The sequence below is a fragment of the Pinus tabuliformis genome, chromosome 7 (assembly GCF_031772625.1).
Source record: "Pinus tabuliformis cultivar Carrire ecotype Pingquan chromosome 7, CPIR1, whole genome shotgun sequence".
Taxonomy (NCBI): Eukaryota; Viridiplantae; Streptophyta; class Pinopsida; order Pinales; family Pinaceae; genus Pinus; species Pinus tabuliformis.
The window spans coordinates 753,393,559-753,415,674 of NC_142293.1; the positions used below are offsets into that span (position 1 = coordinate 753,393,559).

Here is a 22,116-nt window from a genome sequence, read left to right on the forward strand (position 1 = left end):
TTCATATGAGCCAAAATTGTCAAAAACTTTCATTAAACTTCAACAAAGCATACATTTCATTGAAAATTTACAGAGCTTCTCTTTTGGAAACAAAAAATTTCGAACCCTTGGTTCTATATCATAAACTCTTTTTTATAGGGCCTCACGGAGAGAACCCATTACAAAATATTCTTTCTTGATTTGGCAGTGAATCATCATAAAAAAATATCAACATGCTCTAGTGGCACAACTGTACTAGCCAGATCCTAAATAACTAGCACTGAGTCTTTGAAAACAGAATATGTATAAAACAGAAAAGATCAAAGTGTCATGATCAATACAATCAACAATATCTTTAATTATGATAGATAGGTTTAGGAGGTAGAGTCCCTGGGTTGAGGATCTATAGCACTAGAGGATTGATGAGTTATTCACATCTTTTCCACAATGCTAGAGCTAGTAGAGGAGCGTGAAATAATGACTCATATGAAATATTGAGATTTGTGAGCCCTGTATAGTTGAACCTAGGGCAGAACAAGGCCTTCACCAATCCCAACAGTTAAAAATCCTTTTTCAGATAATTAACCACAATTTTACCTTTAAGGGTGGCAGTCTTCTCATGAGAGGAATTTGCCTTTCTCTTGGCCTCAACTAACATCTGACTTTATTTTTCCCATGGGACCAACATTCCCATAAAATCCTAGTAGATAGGAAACCCTTCTCTGACTCTCTCATCAAACTGAGAGTTGAAGGCATGCACATCTTTCAACACTACATCTAGGAATTCCTCAACTTTGTCTATGTCATCCTGCTTCTGGACTACTTTGGAGATCTCCATGATAACAAACACTCTATCCACCACATCTATGACCCTCACTTCACTGAGTGACATTTCATTTACAAAATTGATGAATTTTTTGGCAATCTAGGAATTCTTTTCACCTTCTTCCTTGCTATCTAGGATGAAGAACTCATAGTCCTTGATCATGATCTTATGCTCATCCACCAGAGTTATGTGTTCCTAGTTTTTTTTCATCTCGGCTATAATTTCATCCCATACTAGTTTCTTAGTTTACAGGAGGGGCATATTTCCTTTCAGTTTTCCTTTGAGCTCAACAATCTCTTGAATAGATGCCTATAGGTTCTTGCTGATCAGATCTGCATTGGTTCTGGTTGTCTAAAGCTACTTTTGTTTTTGTGACAAGGCTCACTGATCCATGTCTAAGTCCTTATGCACCTTCTTGAGCTCCCCTTCTGAGAGTTGGAGATTGGTGAGTGTCTTTTTAAGTTGTCCGATGGGATTCTAAGGGTTCTCAACTACCAACACTGCATATATGTGAGTGTCTATTCTCAGCTGAAGTTCTACTACCTGCTACTTAAGAGTCACCACCTCATTCTTTCTATTTATTAGATCTTTCCTTCTTTAATCATGTTGCTGCCTTCTCCAACAGTTTCTTAGCCTTGCTTATGGTCATTTCATTTCGATTAAGCTCAATATAAAGCATCTCTCCCACTTTCATATGGAAGTTGATCTTATCAGGAAGAGGGATACTTTCCAAGTCTAAGGAGACATCAAGGGCCTTGAAATGGGAGCCTGATGGTAGTGACTGTGCTAGTGGGTGATGCAATAAAAATTTCATTTGATTTCACTCCAATTCCATAACAACCAGAAGTTTGATATGGTATCGGACTGAATGGGATTCCATTTCTTTTTGCATCTCCTCCCTTATTTTATTGTTCCTTTCTTCAATGGACTTTCCAGTAGGCCAACTAGGCTCAACTATGGTTGTACTTCCTATTGAACTCAGAATTCCTACCTCTGAGGATGATGAGGAAACAAATTATAATGGATCTTTGAAAGTCACTTGAAAGCTTGGTTGGTCTGGTTTTGTCTCTACCAACCTATACTCGATGTCTTCTTCTTCTATCTCTTGGGTCTTGGGATTTTCGCTACTTTGTAGATCCTCCATTTCTACATCCCATGTCTCATCAACAATCCTTTTCTATGCATAGTCCTTTATTGTTGGAGTCTCGACCTCCATCTCTATGTTAATAGGTCATCCATCAAGGTTAGCTTTCCATTCAAGCCCATCCTTATATTCATGCTCATAACTTGAAGCTTTTATGCTCTCCCTTTTTTTTGCAATGACCCCATGAGGATCATAATGCCACACATCTCCCATATCAAAATTCATTTGTTTCAGTAATCCCTTAGCTTCTAGAAAGGCTTGTCTAAAGTTAAAAATAAAATACCCTATAGGCTTACCCATCTTGAACATATATCTAGGGAAAATTTTAAGAACCCCCCCTAAATTTATAAATATAATAAATGGGTGAATCTCCATGGTATATAGGAAAAATGGAAGGTGATTTTATCAATAATATAATATGTATATATAATTTTTTGGCGAATCTCTCACCAGGCGAATATTTTACTCAATTATAAAATCTTGTAAGTTCTTGGCGAGTCTTTCACTAAATAATAAAACTTTGTAAATTCCTAGTGAATCTTAGCATAGGCTACATGCTGGTTTAATTCCCCCATTTAAATAGGCTACATTCCAGGTGAATACCATGGGTCAATACCATGTGCCATTTTGGTGAATACCATGGGTCAATACCATGTGCCATTTTTGTTTTTATTAATTCTAATATTAGGGTTAATAATGGTTTTTTGCATGGTATTAATAATAATCTAGTCCATGGTATTTGTCCCATAGTATTTTGGCCATATGTTTCACCTAAATATAACCCATTTTTTGAGTGTTCGTAAATATAAGGTGACTTATGGAGTAAATATAAAAAAATGTTTTATTTGTTTACCATAACTCTCGTTTATTTATATTTTTATTAATTTTACCATACATTTTTTACAAATATGGTATTTGGCCCATAGGATTCACTTAAATAAAACCTTTCTTGAGCCTTCATAAATAGAACGAGGGTTATGGACTAAATATAAAAAGAGGTTTTATTTATTTACGATACGTCTAGTTTATTTATATTTTTATTTATTTACCATACCTTTTGAGTAAGTATAAAAAGACATTTTATTTATTTACCATACCTCCACTTTACTTATATTTTTATTTGTTTACACCCTTACATGTATATAAGGTGACTTATGGAGTAAATATAAAAAAGGTTTTATTTATTTACCATACATCCACTTTACTTATATTTTTATTTGTTTACACCCTTACATGTATATAAGGTGACTTATGGAGTAAATATAAAAAATGTTTTATTTATTTACCATACCTCTCATTTATTTATATTTTTATTAATTTACCAAACCTTTTTTATAAATATGGTATTTGGCCCATAGGATTCACTTAAATAAAACCTATTCTTGAAAATGGGCAAATGGATTCACTTAAATAAAACCTATTCTTGAAAATGGGCGAATGGAAGGTTGTAAGTCCTAATTTCAAGGGCTAAATTTACCTTTTTTACCCTCTCCCTTAAAATAAGGTGGGCTATTTGAGGTGATTTGTAAAAATGTACTATGATACAAAATATTCGCCCACTAAAAATTTAAAACCCCTTAATTTCGCCAAAGGGCGAACATTTGCCCCTAAAATTATCCTTGCATATATCCCTTTTTGGTAGGGATAAAGTGCACCTAGTCCACATTGAGACTATGTCTAATGAACTCAAGGGCAAATATTCTCATAAGTATGAATAGAGGCAAGTGCTATGGAGGAAGTTCACATCCATAAACCTGAATCTCTATGTAATCCTCAAACAAATACCACTCTCCCACCCTGGTATCCTTGGTCAGTTGAAGGATTTATTTCTACTGAGGGATGATTATTGGAGGGGACACATTACGTATGATGATTTTTTGAATAGCCATCATTCTCAAGTTTCCTCCTAACAATAGTGTTCCAATAAAAAATAGACTTCATCTATTTATTTGGGGACACTGGATTTAGACCCACATAATCAAATGCCTCCACATGGGTGTACACAAATAGATAGAACATAAAAGAATAATACCTGAAGTATGAGGTGTTTCTGGGAAAACTAGTATTCCTAAAGAATGCTACCCTCTAGGTTTGGCAACTACCTTAGAAACAACAGTTTAAAGCAATTCAATGATTTCTTCTATGTGTAACAGATAAGAGAAAGATAATGGAACCAACCTGGAACTTCCGCTTGATCCCTTGCTTGATCTCTCTCCCCTTTGATAGATCCTGCAACTCCTCCCCGTACTTAACATGCTTGGAGAGTACCTGCACAAGTACAACAACAAAGAACCGTCAAAGCATCGTGATCTATTACAACATAAACATTACAGAATAAGATATATAATGAAAAAATGATAGCATTCACAGATGATAACATTCACAATTGCACAATCATATGGAAGAAGACTTGAAGAGCTTTATTAATAGAAGGGAGAATTACAAACCAGTTGTCTGATCCAGCATCATCCTCCTAGCTTCAATCCTTCTTCACCTCATGAAATAGCAAGATCAAACCAAAAAGAATACAATTCTCTCTCCTCACTTACAAACTATCAACACTTCCTTGCAATTCACAACATTTCAGCCTCTAGATCTCTTGGATGAGGGATCCATTTATAGATGTGTGAAAGGGTGTGAGTCATGCATGGGGTTTGATTAGTGTCATTCCACTTGTTACAATTGGTTCCTCAAGAGAAGGGATTGGAGATTTTCTTAGATCCCTTACTCATCCTTAGGCGAATTCAGAGAGGCAAGTGGCACTAGAGAAGTTTCCAGAAGATTCCAAGAGCAACCACCTAGCAAACTGTCCCAGACATTTGTCCATCCTTTCCCATCACACCCTATAAAAGGCCTAATTAGTATGCATCGCACCCTGGAAGTGTACCACTCAGTATGCATCACACTTTACCAGTGGAGCAGTCAGTATGGTTCAATTTAGGTAATTTCTGGATGGTTTCTCAGATGGAACTTTTAGGGAATGATGTATTCAGATGACTATGTTCTTTTAGGGGTTGATGAGCCCTAATACATCAACATATAAGTTTGGCGTTGACGTGCCCAAATATGTCTATAATAGTTTCCTCCTAAAGCATGAGGTCATAAATATTCATGTTGGGTGAAATGCTTCATGAGGATCCGAAGTTTTGAACTGGAAGGTGACTTGCATCAGTTACAATACAATACATTATCATAATATGATTTTCATGATCTAGCTAAGGAAGGCATTCCCATGCTCAGCTTTATAAATTTCATTTAATGTACATAGATTAGATAGTTGTCTGCAGACACAGACTCGTGATTCTACAGATATAGAGTTGCAATCCGTGATTAGGATGACCATCTGTGTAGAGCCTTTGTACATTTGATGTTTTTATATCCCTAAATATATCGCAGTCCGGATGGATGAAACTAGATCTGGGGTATTCAAACTCATTCAATCTCCGCTCGATGTACAAGTCAAACCATGTGAAGAGATGTTATGAAGTCGAACATGGAAAGACATCACCTGATTACTAGCCAATGATGTGAGCTGTTAACAGACGCGATAGGAATCACCGATAATGATAATGATCCTCAAGGTACTACAGTACAATTCACATGGTGTGAATATATGATCCGATGTCGAACACCATGCAAAATCTTTCGGTCGAAGGCCATCGAAGTCAACTTGTTGCCGGAAGTGAGAAACTTGCCATTGATGTATGCAAGCTTCAAAGCACTGAAAGGGTTGTTTCTAAGTCAACTTCTTGGATAATGAGCTGATGTCGACAAGAAGTGACTCGTTGTAGGAGGACCTTGATGTATCCCACATCTATGACACAAAACGAAGCAAATGAATTTTGGAGGTGAAAATGAATTGACGACACAAGGTTCAGGAATGGTGGTCATGAAAAATGGAGGTTGGAAGTATTGCAGTGTATGAGACATTAACTGGATGATGGCTTCTCAACTAAATGACTTCTCTTGAACATGTCGGTGACACTGAGATGAATTGGTAGCGTTAATCCCAAAATATGGATGGTATGAAAGACCAATGGTGTGATGACCGGTGAACGGAATAACCCAACCCAAATCAAGAGCGACTTGCTACCATAAATTCTACAAGTTTTTTCCCTTATTCCCCAGTCATTGTTGACCAGTACCTCTTTATTTTGTCAAGATCGAGGAGGATAACATATGCTTGTTCTATAATTTTCCCTTCGGGCAAACCTGTCGCTATTTAATATTTTAACGAGTCTAGCGATAGTGAAACTCGGTCTCATCTAGATGGACAAGTTTGTCACTATTATTTTAATGAGTTTAACGACAAAGATAACTCAATCCTTTTCATGTTTAGAGAGTCTAAAAAGGGACGAAAGGAAAACTCCATAAGTTATTTTTTGTAAAATAATCCCTTAGGTCCGAAAAAGGATAAAATAATACAGGAGGGATGACATTTCCAATACTTTAACGAGCTAGAAAGGACAAGGGCTTGACAATCTTTTCATGTTTAATGAGTCTAAAAAGGGTTTAAAGAGGAATCTATTTTGAGGAACGAGTGGTGTCTAGGATAGCAACTGGTTCTAGTGATGTTGGAACTTCTCAAAACATGTTGATTTATGTGAAGAGGTTGGCTAATAAGACCACTCATTGCAATTGTTCCTCAAAAAAGGTAAAACAACCAAGTGAAAGCGTATGGTCAGCCAAAGAGATGGTGGTGATGAGATGAAAACAAACAAGGCTCAAAAGGCTGATAGAATGGCAATCACAAGGGTTAAAAATTGAAAATGGGTTCATTTTTAGACAAGCTTGGACCATGAAGAACTATGCTTGGATTCGGTTTCATGTTTACACAAGCTTGAAACAAAAAAATATGCTTGAATTTTTTTACATGCCCCTAGCATGATGAAAAAGAGAGTATTCTATAACCAGATGGAAGTCGCTGTGGTGAAACAGGACGGTTATCCAACACCTATTTGGCTTCGTTTAGATAGAAAAAGATGTATGGTGTGATAGACCAATCATATAACGTACATGGAAACTTAACTTTACCATTAGGTGCATGCCCCCCAAGCTTCATTGCATTCACCTAAGTAGATGAATCATGGCTATCAAATGGATGGAATGAAGGTTCTTTTACGAGATCAAGCGAAAGACTTGACTTTGAACTTGGGACCTTGTTTCATTTTTTAACGAGGTTGACACAAGACAAGGAATTATCCTCATAAGAGCTATTTCATTTTTAAATGAGGTTGACACAGTAAAAGAACTATCCTCATACTCCATGGTTTCATTTTTTAACGAGGTTGACACAAGAGAAGGTACTATCCTCGATTACCCTGATCACAACTTGTAAGAGGCCGTGAAGGAGAAATCTGGTTCCAATGCCCCCTAATGGTCGACTGGTTCCTCTGTTAAAGCCCAACAAATTCTATGTAATAGGCACAAGCGGTGGTGAACCAAGTGCTTTCCAAGTAGTTGAAGAAAGGATACTCACTGATGCACCTTCATCTATAATAGTGCCAGATACAATTATTTCACAAACTTGTACTATGATCTGGAAAGGCACATAAGAAGGAAGGCAAGATCTCGCGAGTTGATTCCAATCAAAGGAAGTGACTAGACTACTCAGAGAGGGTACCATAGAAATGGAAGAAGTAACCCCTTGAGTTACAAGAACTGGAGGATTTTCCTCCTGCCTTGATGGAATAGGTGGATTGCCCCCAAGCTCATTAGAATCCGAAGTAACAAAAAGAACTTGAGTGGTATCATTTTCACTCTCTTTGGAAAAGGTACGATTTGCTGAAGATGAAATTAAGTCAACTTTTGTTTTGACTTGTTGATTTGGGTTGGGAATAGACTCATTGGATTCACTTTCAGAGAGAGTGGTTTTGACTGACGGTTGATTTTGGCCAGTCAGTTCATCAACTAGATCAGGATTCCATGTAGGTTATGTGAAGGTAATCATTCCCTTCACCTTTGGCTCTTTTTGGATGAAGCCAAAAGAGTGTTGGATAACCATCCTACTTCACCGTGACAACTTCCATCTGGTTATAGGAAACTCTACTAGTATTCCTAAAGAATGCTAGCCCTCTAGGTTTGGCAGCTACCTTAGAAACAACAATTTAAAGCAATTCAATGATTTCTTCTATGTGTAACAGATAAGAGAAAGATAATGGAACCAACTTGGAACTTCCACTTGATCCCTTGCTTGATCTCTCTCCCCTTTGACAGATCCTGCAACTCCTCCCCGTACCTAACATGCTTGGAGAGTACCTGCACAAGTATAGCAACAAAGAACAGTCAAAGCATCGTGATCTATTACAACATAAACATTACAAAATTAGATATATAATGAACAAATGATAGCATTCACAAATGATAACATTCACAATTGCACAACCATATGGAAGAAAACTTGAAGAGCTTTATTAATAGAAGGGAGAATTACAACCCAGTTGTCTGATCCAAGATCATCCTCCCAGCTTCAATCCTTTTTCACCTCATGAAATAGCAAGATCAAACCAACAAGAATACAATGCTCTCTCCTCACTTACAAACTATCAGCACTTCCTTGCAATTCACAACATTTCAGCCTCTAGATCTCTTGGATGAGGGATCCATTTATAGATGTGTGAAAGGGTGTGAGTCATCCATGGGGTTTGATTAGTGTCATTCCACTTGTTACAATTGGTTCCTCAAGAGAAGGGATTGGAGATTTTCTTAGATCCCTTATTCATCCTTGGGAAAATTCAGAGAGGCAAGTGGCACAGAAGAAGTTTCTAGAAGATTCCAAGAGCAACCACCTAGCAAAGTGTCCCAGGAATTTTTCCATCTTCACCCATCGTGCCCTATAGAAGGCCTAATCAGTATGCATCGCATCCTGGCAGTGTACCACTCAGTATGCATCGCACCTTACTAGTGGAGCAGTTAATATGGTTCAATTTAGGCAATTTCTAGATGGTTTCTTAGATGGAACTTTTGGGGAATGATATATTCAGATGACTATGTTCTTTTAGGGGTTAATGAGCCCTAATACATTGACATATAAGTTTGGAGTTGATGTGCCCAAATATGTCTATAACATGAGGTGGTGGAAAAATGTCATAACTTGAATTTTATGGACTCGTCCAAGTAAGAAAGTATGTCAAATAAATGACCTAACTACATCATCTCCCTAAGAAACCTTAGGTATGCTTTGTTGGCCATATTGGCATTTTCATCTCCAAAAAGTTGAGTAATCATAGACATGATAGGTTGCACAAACTGAAAAAAGATAGTTATTAGGAAACTATCAGCAATGGGTAAGGACTGTAAACCAGGGGCTAAGACCATTTGCAAAAAGTATTTTTGTTTAGCGGCTAGAAGGGTGGTATAATTATAAACTAGAGTGGCTTCTACAAATTGTTGGGGTTTAGGGGAGCTTGGGTAAATCAAAGACTTTTGGATTAGCTCTAGAGTCACCCCTAGGATTTTGGCTCTAATGGGGGAAACCAAAAATTTATTCTCTTCTATATAATTTGTAGTTAACCAAGAAAAAAACTAGGGGAAGTGATGTAGAAAAGGGGTGATTTGATAATACAATCCTGAGTCGACTACATTGAGTGAGTCCTCTCCTTTGTTATGGTGGCCATACATGTCAAACCAAAGGTTTGAAAAGTGGTAAGAACACAGGGGATATGAAATTTGTGCCTCAGTGTCCACGAGAGGTTCAACATTAGAGGAGTGTTTGAGCTCCTAGGCTTTAGGAGTCTCAGGGGTCACTTTCGTCACGTTTTAATGAATATTAAAATAATTTTTAGGTTGAGGGGATTGAAAAGTTACCTAGTTGTCCTGACAACAACTGAAAATGACGTTGGAGGGGAGTTTCAGACCAACTGAGTAATTAAATGGTGTTACAGAGTAGACGAATGGCAAGAGGAGTTTGCACAGGGAAATCGAAAGAAAATTTTAAAAATTTGGAGCGAAAGGGTTTTTATAGGAGGAGAGGGGGAAATTTTGTATCAACATAACTATCCAAGAGTCAAATTGAGGTAAAATTTATATTTTCAGAAATATCTTGATGAGTTGAATGTAATGGTGGTAACTAATTTTGGTTTTGATGAAGTTGGAAGAGGAGGACTTTCATAACACCATATTCATAACATAACTTAAAGTATGATTTTAAGTCATAGGTAACACCTTTCATAGCCCAAGAACATACAAGGGGGTGGGAGGGAGTGTTATAGAGTGGTATTGGAGCATAGGTTTAAACATTGGGATTGGAGGGACATATATAAACCATATGAAACAAGGGTTCAACACATGGGATGGATGGGCCTTGAAAGATAAATTTAGAAGTTTTGATGCATAGTGGTATTATCAGAGCTTAGGTTCAACATTAGATGTGAAGAGGCTCACACACAAATGATTAAAAATTATTTTGATAATATATATATATATATATATATATATATATATATATATGCTCACTTTGAACATACAAATGTCGTGGCTTCTAAGCATGATAAAATGTTTACATGACTTTTCATTTTATGTAACTAACATGGGTTTTAGATGTGTGAATAACATCATATCAACATGCTTAGTCTTGGCATGCAAAGATAATGAATTATTAAGTTTATGCTAGATAAATGACAACTTTGTATGTGTGTGTGTAATAACACATAAGAATATAAAGCTTGCATTAAGAAATAGAGGAATGGACAACAATGTGGTATAGCATGGTATGTACCAAATCCTTCCTAAGTAAGAAGAAGAAGGTTCCCCTAATGGAACTGATACAATTATAAGCTTGAGAGTTAAATTGAAGAGCTACATAGTAGAGAATGAAAGACACATTAGGAAACAAGAAGAACATGCAAAACTAAACACAATGCTATTACAACATCTATCATACATGCAAGAGTTATTACAACATGCACCAACCTATAGAGATATGGAAGAGTACCATGATGACAACATATGACAAATATTGGGAAGAAAAAAAGTTATTGACTTGTTTGGGTTGTGGAGGAGAGCTCATGATCCATGAATTCCCTTACAAACAACAAAAGAAGGATAACACATGAACTGATAACCAACAACACTAGAGGAAGTAACTCAAAGAGGAAGAGATATGAGGGAGTGTATCTATGAGTTCTCCCAAATATTGAAAAGTCCTCCTTGAACCATTTAGAAATATTTTCAGAACAATGAAAATTGTTATAGACCTTGGAAAAGACTCTAATTAAAGTTTTGTGCATGTTCTAGTACATTAAGTTATTTTGTTGAAGTAAATATGGAATGTTTGATGTGTTGTGAACCGAAATGTCTTGAAATTATTTGTTTCTTGTTGGCTACATGTATATGTTTTTTTGCCTTTGAGCAAGGCCATGCCTTGTGTTATTTTCCATGTGTTGTGGTTTTCCTTGGTTTTGATTTTATTTCCTTCTTTGTTTGGTCTTGGTTTGGTTTTTGGGTGTGGGAAAGCAAAGGAAATAAGATCATGGAGAAGAGTTGAGTTGAAGGGGGCATAGCTAAGTCCACATGAACAAAATGGATTGCAATGTGGTAGCTATGAAAATGGTATAAGACGGAAGTTCCCTTAACCTAAATTCTTCTTGGTTAATATATATTTTATATTTTATGAATATGTGAAAAATGAGAAAATAAGATAAAGGTATAATGATTCCATTCCATTTAAAAGGGAGGTTGTTGAGAACCATCATAGTAGGAAGATACATGATTCAATTATTAAACGATTATGGCTATGTAAATGGTATGTAAATAAAAATTTTAAACTTTCCCTGTTTTGCTAACAGGGTGAATTTATTTAATGGATTCGATGTCACATGGAATATCCATTGGGTGAGTGTGAAAGAATGAATTCCCTACTATCATCTACCATTATTAATGTGCTTATGCTTATGATTATGATATTTTTCTGTGAATGGATGAAAACAATAGTGGCTAAACGTTGACTCTAAAAATACTAGCATATGAATTGCATTGAACATGTGCATGTATGACACATGCTTTTCAAAATTAATATGGCAGGTTTGGGAGCATGGATGAAGACGTGTTTAAATTGGATGCCTAATGTGAATGCATTTATGAAGTTTCATTGAAACCTACAAACAACTGAATTGATGGAGTTGCAAATAATATGTGAAGTTGAGATAATTTCAGGAATCACTGAATATTACAAAAGTAGGTATGCTAAAATCCAATTGGATTCCTTGAAAAGAATTCAACTAAGAATGTTTGCAATGAAAATCTAGTAAGTAAAGAAAGCATCAAGAAAAGGTAAAAAGGTAAAGACCAAGAATTTGGTAAGAATTTCTTCTAACTAAATTGATATCTTTTGGTTTCCAAATCCACGAATGCTTTGCATGGATGCCCAAGAAGGGGTATGGTTAAGGAAATAATCCTTTGCCATGAAAATATTTCAATAACTTTTGTAATACATGCAAAACCAATGTGAAAACTAATTACTTGCGAATTTAAAGATATGCCTCTTAGTTTTGGTTGTTTGGGTTTCTAGAATAAATGTTTAATTTCATTATGAAATGATTAGCATGAATTTGATGTGCAAGTACAATGAAATGATAAAGTCATTTCAATTTAATTTAATTCAATTGGAGTGATATAACTATTACGAGTGTAACAATTTTGTGTTCACTTTAGGATGTGAATTTTTGCAATAAAGAGATTGTATGTATAAACACTAACAATTGTTTGGATGATTGAAAGTTCATATGGTGGGTAGAGTGATGGAATGGGGTGTGAGATAGAAGCCACCATGATAAAATAATGCCTCTTGCAAGTAAGCCCAACAACATGACTAAAAGTATTATTCATATGAGATTAGGCTTTTGAATGAAGCAAAGTTGGGTAATGGAAATTTCTGCTTTGATTTTTTTTATTATATCTCATGGAAATTAAATCATGTGACACATGTGAAAAAATGGAGCATGGAGCTCAAGAAGAAAACTGTTGCGGGGACATGGCAACCCCGTGCCACTTCTTTTACCTCATGGGAGTGAGTAATAACTAATACATCGACTATAAGACGCCATGAGTAGTGCAGTGGAGCATGTCATATAATCAATTAGTGATAAGACTCCATGCACATGACATTAGATCATTCCATACCGACACTTGGCTTCAAGACTGTAATGATTACCCCATGCAGGACAACCCCTGTATAGGAAGAATTCCCGTAATGGGGGTTTCTTAGGCTTGGACGAGAAAGTAGTTAATGGGAGAAAAAATATGTCCCATGCTCACTGAGATGTAAGCATAATGATGGCTATCCAATAAATATGGATCTTTTTCAATAAAGAAGGAGCTTGTTTGGTAAATACGAAGCTTTCTTGGTAAAGGAAAATTTGGATTCATTACATATGAAGATGAAGGAAGAAAAGAGAAACCATAAATATAGGTATCAGCTTAAATAATGTATTGATGAATGTGTGGTTTAATTCGATTTAAAATTTTTATGGTTATTCCCATAAGAATTTCTTGCTTATGATATAAGAGAGTTGTTGAACTATCCAACATAGATATATGATGCTAATCAAAAGAAATATTAGAGTCGTATAACCATGGTAATATTATAATGACACAGTGGAAGGACACTAAAGATGAAGACCTTAGGGACTAGGACATTGTGGTGAAACTAGAACCCTATGATATGCGTTGATCACCATGAGGTATGTTGTGACAAATATGTTGTTTTATTAGAGAAATATAGAGGGATTCCTTATCTATGAGACTCCATTAAGACTCTTCTTATGCAAGTAATAATTTCCAAGGAATGGATCACTCAAGGGACTAGGGAGACAAAGAAAAGGATGCCTAAACTTGGAAGTTGTGTGACTACAATGAATAGGAAACCTAAGTAAATTAGTTTTCAAGGAGTCACATACTCATTGGGATCATAAATGCATTGGGTGTTTTCAAGGAAGCAATGAACTAAGTTTGTTGGATGAGAAAATTCAAGACATAGAAAACGTCGTTGATGTAAAGAGCTATAGTGCAAAGCCAGGTTATTCTATTCTTTGTTATAGAACACCAAGGACGATGTTCCTTTAATGGGGTGGGGTTTCTAACATACCCTATTCTACTTCTAATTTTCTTATAATACTTGTGAATATAATACTAGGATATGGGAAAAACATGGCTGGTGTTATCACTAAAAAATTGATCATCTAGCCTAATTTACTAGATGGATCGAACTACACCATGTAAAGCCAATTTTACCATAGTAAAATTGCTTTCGATGTGAGACATTACCTAATAAACCACTTTTATTAAGTAATTTATAGTTAAACCCATGAAGAATAATTAAATGAATAACTATTTATTTGATTTTCTTCTAGGAATAATTAATTAAACCATTGTTTTATTATTATTCCTTGTTAAATTTGACCCAATCATGAAAAATAAACAGATAAATCATTATTTATCTTATTTTTCTCTAAGAATAACTAACTAATCATTAATTAATTACTATTCTTTGTTAAGTTTGACTAAATCCCTTAGGAATAATTAAATAAATCATTATTTGTTTATTATTCCTTAACTAATTCCTTGATATAATAAATAAATAATTTATTTATTTATTATTTCTAAATAAAAGTTTAAATACTTTTTCCCTCCTAAATAAATATAATAAAATATTTCAAGGGGTAATTCCAAGAATTGGATCAATAATATTTTATTATGCTCATTATTTGAGGATAACTCAATATTTTGTTATAAATAGGAGGGTTTTCCATTCATTATTCACAATGAAAATAATTAGCCCCAGCAGCCACCATCCCCTCAGGGTCAGGTGTTTGCGCAACAGAGTGATAAAAATCTCTAGAATTCAAAGAAAAATAATAAGGGGAAGGATAACCAAGGTAACCAACCTAGTGAGTCCTAGGGGAACTAGCCTTACACCAACAAGTAGCAACAGGGCAACTAGACCAAGAAAAACAAGGCTATTCGTATGAATAAGCCTTGTGCATGTTGTGGTGTACATGGCCACTATACACATGAGTCTCCCCTTTTACCCCAGATGTGCCAACTATGGGAAGCTCAAGCAACTTCTCGAGGTCAATAATCGCCTCAGAATCCTGTGCCACCTCAACCAACTGTGGTCACAAATCCTTTCCCTCAATAAGTATTTGTTGCTACTCAACCCCATCCAGGTCAAGCAGCCCACCTCCTCTAACCTTCTGGACCCGGTGACTACCAAATCTTGATGATGAAATTTGATGAGGTTAACCCCTCCAATATCAACCTACAAACTCGGTCACTGCAATATGACAAGCCCTCCACTTCGTTAGCTGCCGAGTCCAAAACCGAAGTGTTCGCTAAGCCTCTTACGACACCAAATGGTCCTTTATAGTTCCCTCAACCCAAAGTTGAGGCCATTCCTAAGATCCTAAAGGGACCATTACGCCGTAATGCGGCTTCTAATGGAGCTGCCCGTACATATAGTATAGTAGATGACTTGGCGCAATCACCTGCCGCCATGTTGACACTGGAAGTCCTCTAGTCGTGCCCTTCCCAAAAGAAGACTCTACTGACTACCTTGGGTGTAGTGGATCCTTCCAACGATCGCTTGATTTTCTTCCTAGTTAATACATCAAAGCACCTCCCATTACCTTCATTTGTTGCTTTCCAAATACCAGTTAGAGTCTATAATGCCATCATCTCCATATGCATTATTGATGAAGGTGCATCCACCTGTGTAATGTTCGCTACTATTTGGAAACAACTCAAGTCGTTGTCCCCCTCCACCATCACCTTGCGTGAGTGGGATGGACACTCCTCCTAACCCCTTGGAATGTACCGAAACTGTCCAGTGACCCTTGCGGGCAAGACTATCCATGTCGATATCGAAGTCATCGATTCCCTTTTGGAGTACAAAATCCTCTTAGGTCATAGTTACACATATTCCATGTCAACTGTCGTGTCTATGGTGTTCCGCAAGATGTGCTTCCCCCATGAAGGGAAGATCGTCACCATAGATCAGTTGACTTACTACGAGCTAACATCCGTGACCTCCCCCAATTCGATCATCTCGTTGGTGTCTGATAAACAATCGTTAACTCCTTGTACCAGTGTCTCACATGGAGTCTATAAATATTCCTCATTGTTAGGTGCCTTCCTTGATCTTCCCCCTCCCATTTCTAAACCTACTTCCATGAGTGTTTGCATGTTACAAGTGTCACTGGCCGCCCTTAAGCAGTCTGGTACACCTGATCAACAACCGGCTCCCCAGCATCCTGTTGTTGCTCTTCAAGTTGAACCCTCTGGAGCCACTCCCCTAGGACCTCCTCCATTTGTGGGTGCCTCTCCTATGTTCCCTCCAGGAACTATTCCTCCAGGTCTTAACCATCCAAGGGATATTCTACCAGGACATTATCTTGCAGGCTAGATACCTTTCTTATTCCCCCCTCCGAGAATTTTTTCTGTACCTGTCATGGCTTTGGTGGTCCTTCCTAACATGACTCTCAGGATTCCGGTATGGTACATTTATTCGCCTTCAAAAATTATACCTGGTTATCCATGACCATATCATGCTTTGACCCCAGTTCAACCGGTCCCCATGACCCCTGCCGCTGCTTCAGTACCATCACAACCTCAATAGGAACCAACTCCTGTTGCGAAAGCAGGTGGCCACGGGTGCAAATCCAAAAAGAAAGATTCAAAGGACAAGGCTCCCAAAGCTCCTCTAGCCCCTAAGTCCCCAAAGTCGTGCACTTTGTGTGAAGTTGTTAGGCATGCCACCAACGATTGTTTTGAACTCCCTCAACTAAAACCTTTGGTTCAGGAAGCATTCCTTGAGTCAAATATTCCAGAAGTCCATGTTGACATATCGGTCCCACCTAAGAAACTCAAAATGCTTCACACAAACCATCCTTGTGCCCTTTGTGATCTTCATGGTCACTATTCCCATTATTGCCCTCATCTCGATGAGTTTCGCAATTTCCTTGGGGCGATTCGTGAATACGAGGCCACTTGTAGTAGAGCCGCTACTCCTCTACCTATGGATTCTGGTACCACCAGTCAACCAGAACAGGGAAACTCTGGCCCCTCTATTGTGATCCCCTCCCCCGATGTCGAGATGATGGACAACACATGCCCCATTATTTACCTGTCATCATCCTTGAGTTCCTCGCCAAAAAACCTTCCTGAGGTTGTTGCGTGCATTTCTATCGAACCTTTTTCAACAGAATCCGAGGTCTCAACATCAGTAGACTCTCCATCTACCGACTTGTTGTCTGCCATCCAAGACGATGCATATGTGAACCTTATTCCTCAAGTTGATGCACCAGGTAATGCTGCCGCATCTTGTAGTCAGACTTCCTCCCGTCCACCCATCTCCTAGCCTGATGAGGACACTATGGAAGCTATGTCTACCCCTGATTACCCCTACACTTGAGTAAGGGGGCATTCCTTCACGAGGATTTTGAAGTCCATCTCCTTCCTAGTTCTCCCCTATAGTTAGGTAGATTGCATCATCTCATCCATTGTCTTTTGTAATTTTTAGATGGATCCATCATCCACACCGTATATCGGCCATGCCGATGGTGTGAGTCACTTCTCTCAGAATCTAGCCTCAGTAGTGTTACGCATCATTTTTTCACTGTCCATGTACTCCCCATACCACTATCTCGGAGGACCTCTACAGTGAACCCTACATGCTTTCCCATCATGATGAAACTCCCATTATGTTCCTCTTCATGAACAGAAACAATTCTGTTTTGCATCATTTCCCAAGGATCTTACTTTTACCCTAGTCTACAAGATGACCCATTCCCTCATCGCATCGATTTGCAAAGTTTGAAACCGGTCCTGACGCCGTATGGCGCAACTGAGCCTTTTTTTAGTTGCACTGGTCCTCTTTTGGAAAGTTTTTTAAATATGGAGTCGAAGCTTCCAGGTCTAGAAGCTTCGTAACGGAAGTCTGGTAAATGGTTGGGCTATACGGAGCTGAGGAAGTTAGCTTGGGCTCCTTTCCTGTATTAAGATGGAACAAACCCAAGAGATAAGGCCTCTCCCATGATAAGAGGAACCATCTCCCCTCCATCCAAGCTATATAAACCCCTCCTTTTACAAGCTAAACTAGTTTCAGTCTTAGTATTTTTGGAGCTTGAATAACCAACAAGATACCATAGCTTACAACCTTCTAGTTTATGTTTGTGGAGGGAGAATAGTGTGTTTGGTTTGGTTTGAGACTAAGTGAAGAAGCCTTAACTTCCATTGTTGGGGCTATCAATGAGATGCTAGCAGAGGTGTGGGAACCGAGATATGTCGGAGGAGACCAACAACATCAAGGCATTGGTTGTAATCTCCTTCTGAACTTATATGAATACAACTATTGATTGATTTCCTACATTGAGTGTTATCTTTCATTTAATGGCTTAATATTCCTTGACCTTTTAAGTAGTTTGAATGAAATTTGTATGTTATCACGTTTGTTGTTGTTGTTTTTTTGCTTATTTATGGTATTCTAAGGAAGGAAACGAAAGATCGTTGGAGTAAGGAAGCAGTATCATCACCAAGAAGAATATCATTCTAAGAGTTAGGCCCTCTTATTTGCTTCTACGTTAAGGAAGTTTTCCGTAGATTGTTTGTTTGTGGCTAGACCTGCTCTCTCGGGCTAGAGGAGTTGTCTTTGTCCGCATCGAGAATTTACTTGCACCACAATTTAGTGACTCCACTGGGGAGCCAATCCTCCTGTTTGATTGATTGCCATTTCATGGTTTTGTGTGAAATTTTCTAGTATCACCTTTTCCCTTTAGTTTTCTCTTCTTTTCCTGGTTTACTGATTTGAGTCTGAAATTTACATTGGTAGGTCTAGTTTTAGCCTTTGAAATTTTTTATTTTTTCCTTGAAATCCTTGGTCATCGCGTTTATTTTTCTGACAGTCGTGCCAATCAACGCGAGTTTCTCTAAAACAATCGTGTTGACCCCCTTGTGGTGCTTGTTGTCAGTTAGGTAGTCACGCTGATTCTTGTAGGTGAAGATCAGGGTTTCCCCTAGATCATAACCAATGTGTCTTGCCCTCTTCATTTCTACCTCTTAGCTTGTTTTGCCTGTGTTCTCCCTAACTGGAAAGCTTCATTTTCTTGGTTTGTGTGCTTGTTTGGTTTGCTTTCTCTTTACTTGATTTTTTGAGTCTTTGGGTGGTTTGAGGCCCTAGGGCATCTAGGTCATCATCCATTCAGCTATTTGTGTGCTCAGCAAGTCAATTTGTTGGTTAGATTCTCCTTGCATTTCGTTTTTTAGTCCTTTTATTGCTTTGATTTCAATTAAACAAGTTTGAAAAGTTTCGTTTGTTGTTTAAGCATCTCTTTTTAGGCATAGATTACATTTCTCATCTTGTTCTTGATTGAATCATTGCATCATTAGTTTGGAAGGAATTCTATTTTGTGCTTTGCATTTGATTGAGCTTGATTGTTTTTATATTTTTCATTGAAGTGTTTGTGAAAGATTCATTTTGTCATTTCCTTGAAAAATACATAATTCTAGTTTGCTGGATCAATATGTTACATTAGCTAGCATCATTGAAGACTAGAGTTGCATCATCATTTGCATTTGAAAAGAAATGAATTCTCTTTACTGTTGAAAGGACTACTTGAAGTGAATTTGATAGGAAATATAGGAATTGGAAAGAGTTTTTCATTATTTTGTTTTCAAAAAGCGTAGTGAAAAGCTCATTTTTCTTTCAATTGCTTGTTTGTTGCATTGATTGTGTTCTCTACTCTCATTAGTGTAAACATTCATCGAATTGAAAGGGTTTTGTCTCATATTAGCTGCATATAGGAGTTTTTTTCGAGTCACATCGACAAGGCCTGAAAACTGAGACATAATTTCAAGATAAACTTTAAAATGTATTCAAGTAACCTAAGGCACATTTGAAACCTAAAGATCAGATTTAGAAGGTCTAGGCTAGAGACATGTTCCGGTGTCTTTAAACCTAGTAGATGTCGTTCTCTTCGGCAGTAGACATCACTAATATGGACTTGTGCTCCTCGTACGATTGAATATATAAATGGAAACCCCACTAGGTTTCAATCCTTTATCCATTGGAAGATGAGTCTGTTGACTTGTAAATTTGATACACCAAACACAACATTCAGGGAGATTGCTTGTCCGTACTTCTCAGTTTGCCAGGAGGTATTATGCATTTCATGGTTACCTGGTAATCCTTTTTTCCTAGATTATCCTGAGTAGTCATTTGATCTTTTTGACTCTTTAAACTTAAAAGGTCACTCGAGAACTTGTCCTTTTGAGCTCATTTCAAATAAAAAGTGATAGAGTCATCTTTTCCTTTTTCTCGACTCTGAAAACATGAAAAGGCACCAGTCAGCGTCTTAAAAAATTGTTTCCCATGATCACATAACATTCCTGTTAGTATTTTTCTAGACCACATCATGTGTATACCTTTAAATACATTTTAAAAGCCTTGGAATTAATCTCTCTCTTCTTGTTAATTGATATAAAGTCATCGTGGCTAAACCGTTAGGTTTGCCTAGTTCCTCTTCCCCTCCTCTGTTTGAAAGATCATTTGAGGAGAATTTTCCCAAATTACCATAGTCACTTGGGGACCAAGGTGTTGAAATTTGAATTGTTTTTAGTATTCAACCTTTGTCATCTCGTCCTCCTCCTCCCTCAGATATTGGGTCACTTTCTGATATTGGCTCAGAATCTCTGGATAATCCTATCTGGATTCTCGAGAGTCCGCCGACTCCTGAAGGTCAGCTAGGACTGGTTGTTTATCCTCCAAATCCTTTGTTCGATCCTGTTATGATATCACCACAGCGTCTATACAATCTGTACGATAAGTTGGGTATTCCTTTGGAATTATCCCCTAAAACATCTTCAGTTGTTCATCGTCGTTTGTTTCCACCCATGGAATCAGAAGGTGAGATCCCAGTCTCCTCTCTAGGTCACTTGGAGGTTTCTGCTACACACACTCCACACACTATCGACGAGCAGGAATATCATTTCCCTCCTGAAGGTTTCCTTTACATGGGAAGCATTCTGACCAGTGTTCATCCTGAGTTACCAAGTAATTACGTGACTTTAGATCGGCTGGTTTCCTGTACGCCTAATGTCTCATCATTATATCACAACCCTATCTGGTCATCTGGTGCTATGCCTACTTTAGGTCCATTCATTTAGAACTCAACGTCTCGGTCGATTGTGCATTCTGCAGTTACTTCAGTTTTGGTGCAAACCACCATTCCGAATCCTCTTGTTTTGTCAGTCCAAGTAACCCTTTCGGTTCAACCGACGGTCTCGAGTCATGTCTCCGTTAGTTCTTGAATCCCTCCAGTAAGTGGACATACTATACAACCACCTAGGGGAAAAACCCAAATGTTTGTATGATGTCTAGCACAACCAATGTGAGTGGCTCACAAACTCACATGGTTGGGATGAACCATCCCTTTTATGGTGCCATTCCAAACCATGCTAGTCTTGCTGGATTGAGCAATGTCCAGTACCAACAACCGAACCCTAATGGTCCATCTAGGTCAAGTAACGTCCAATACTAGTAGCCTTATGTGGCTCAGGTTCAATACCAACCTCCTTATGTTCCATATGGTTCACAAGTGATGGTAAATTTGCCTTACGTCCCTCAAGCTGGACCTCATGTTCATCCTGGTCCATTCACCACGCCTGGTGGATATGGCTAGATCTAGTTCGAGAACTTTCAAGGTGTCACTCTGGGAACAATCCAAGTACCATTGCAGCATCAAGGAAAACAACAACAAGGGCAACCTTTGCAGTAGCAAAGGCCATACATGCAGCAACAAGGGAGGATAGTGCAGCAGTAAGGACAACTGCAACAACCACAAGGTCAACCCTTGCAATAGTCGCAACAAATCTTGGAGTCACGGGTGGAGTGTGTTCAACAACCCTCCCAGCCTATGTCCTCGCAAGTTCAACCTCTACAGCTGCAGGGACAACCTTTACAGCCACAAGGTCATCCCTTGCAGCAACAAGGTCAACCCGGGCAACAACAACCCTTATACTCATATCAACAGGGTCAACCCTTGCAAGGGAAAGGTCAGGGTCAAGTCCTTTTTGCAGTAGCAGGCCCAAAATCCTTATGTCCAAGGGAAACAGGTTCAGAATCCTTATGTCCAAGGAAAATAAGTCCAAAAACCTTTTGTCCAGAGGCAACAGGTTC

General features: G+C 37.9%; 1 pseudogene; it reads left to right on the forward strand.

The window, feature by feature from the left end:
- The window catches only part of LOC149249711 (putative polygalacturonase At1g80170), an 81,048-nt pseudogene that overhangs the window by 15,541 nt on the left and 43,391 nt on the right, over positions 1 to 22,116 (forward strand).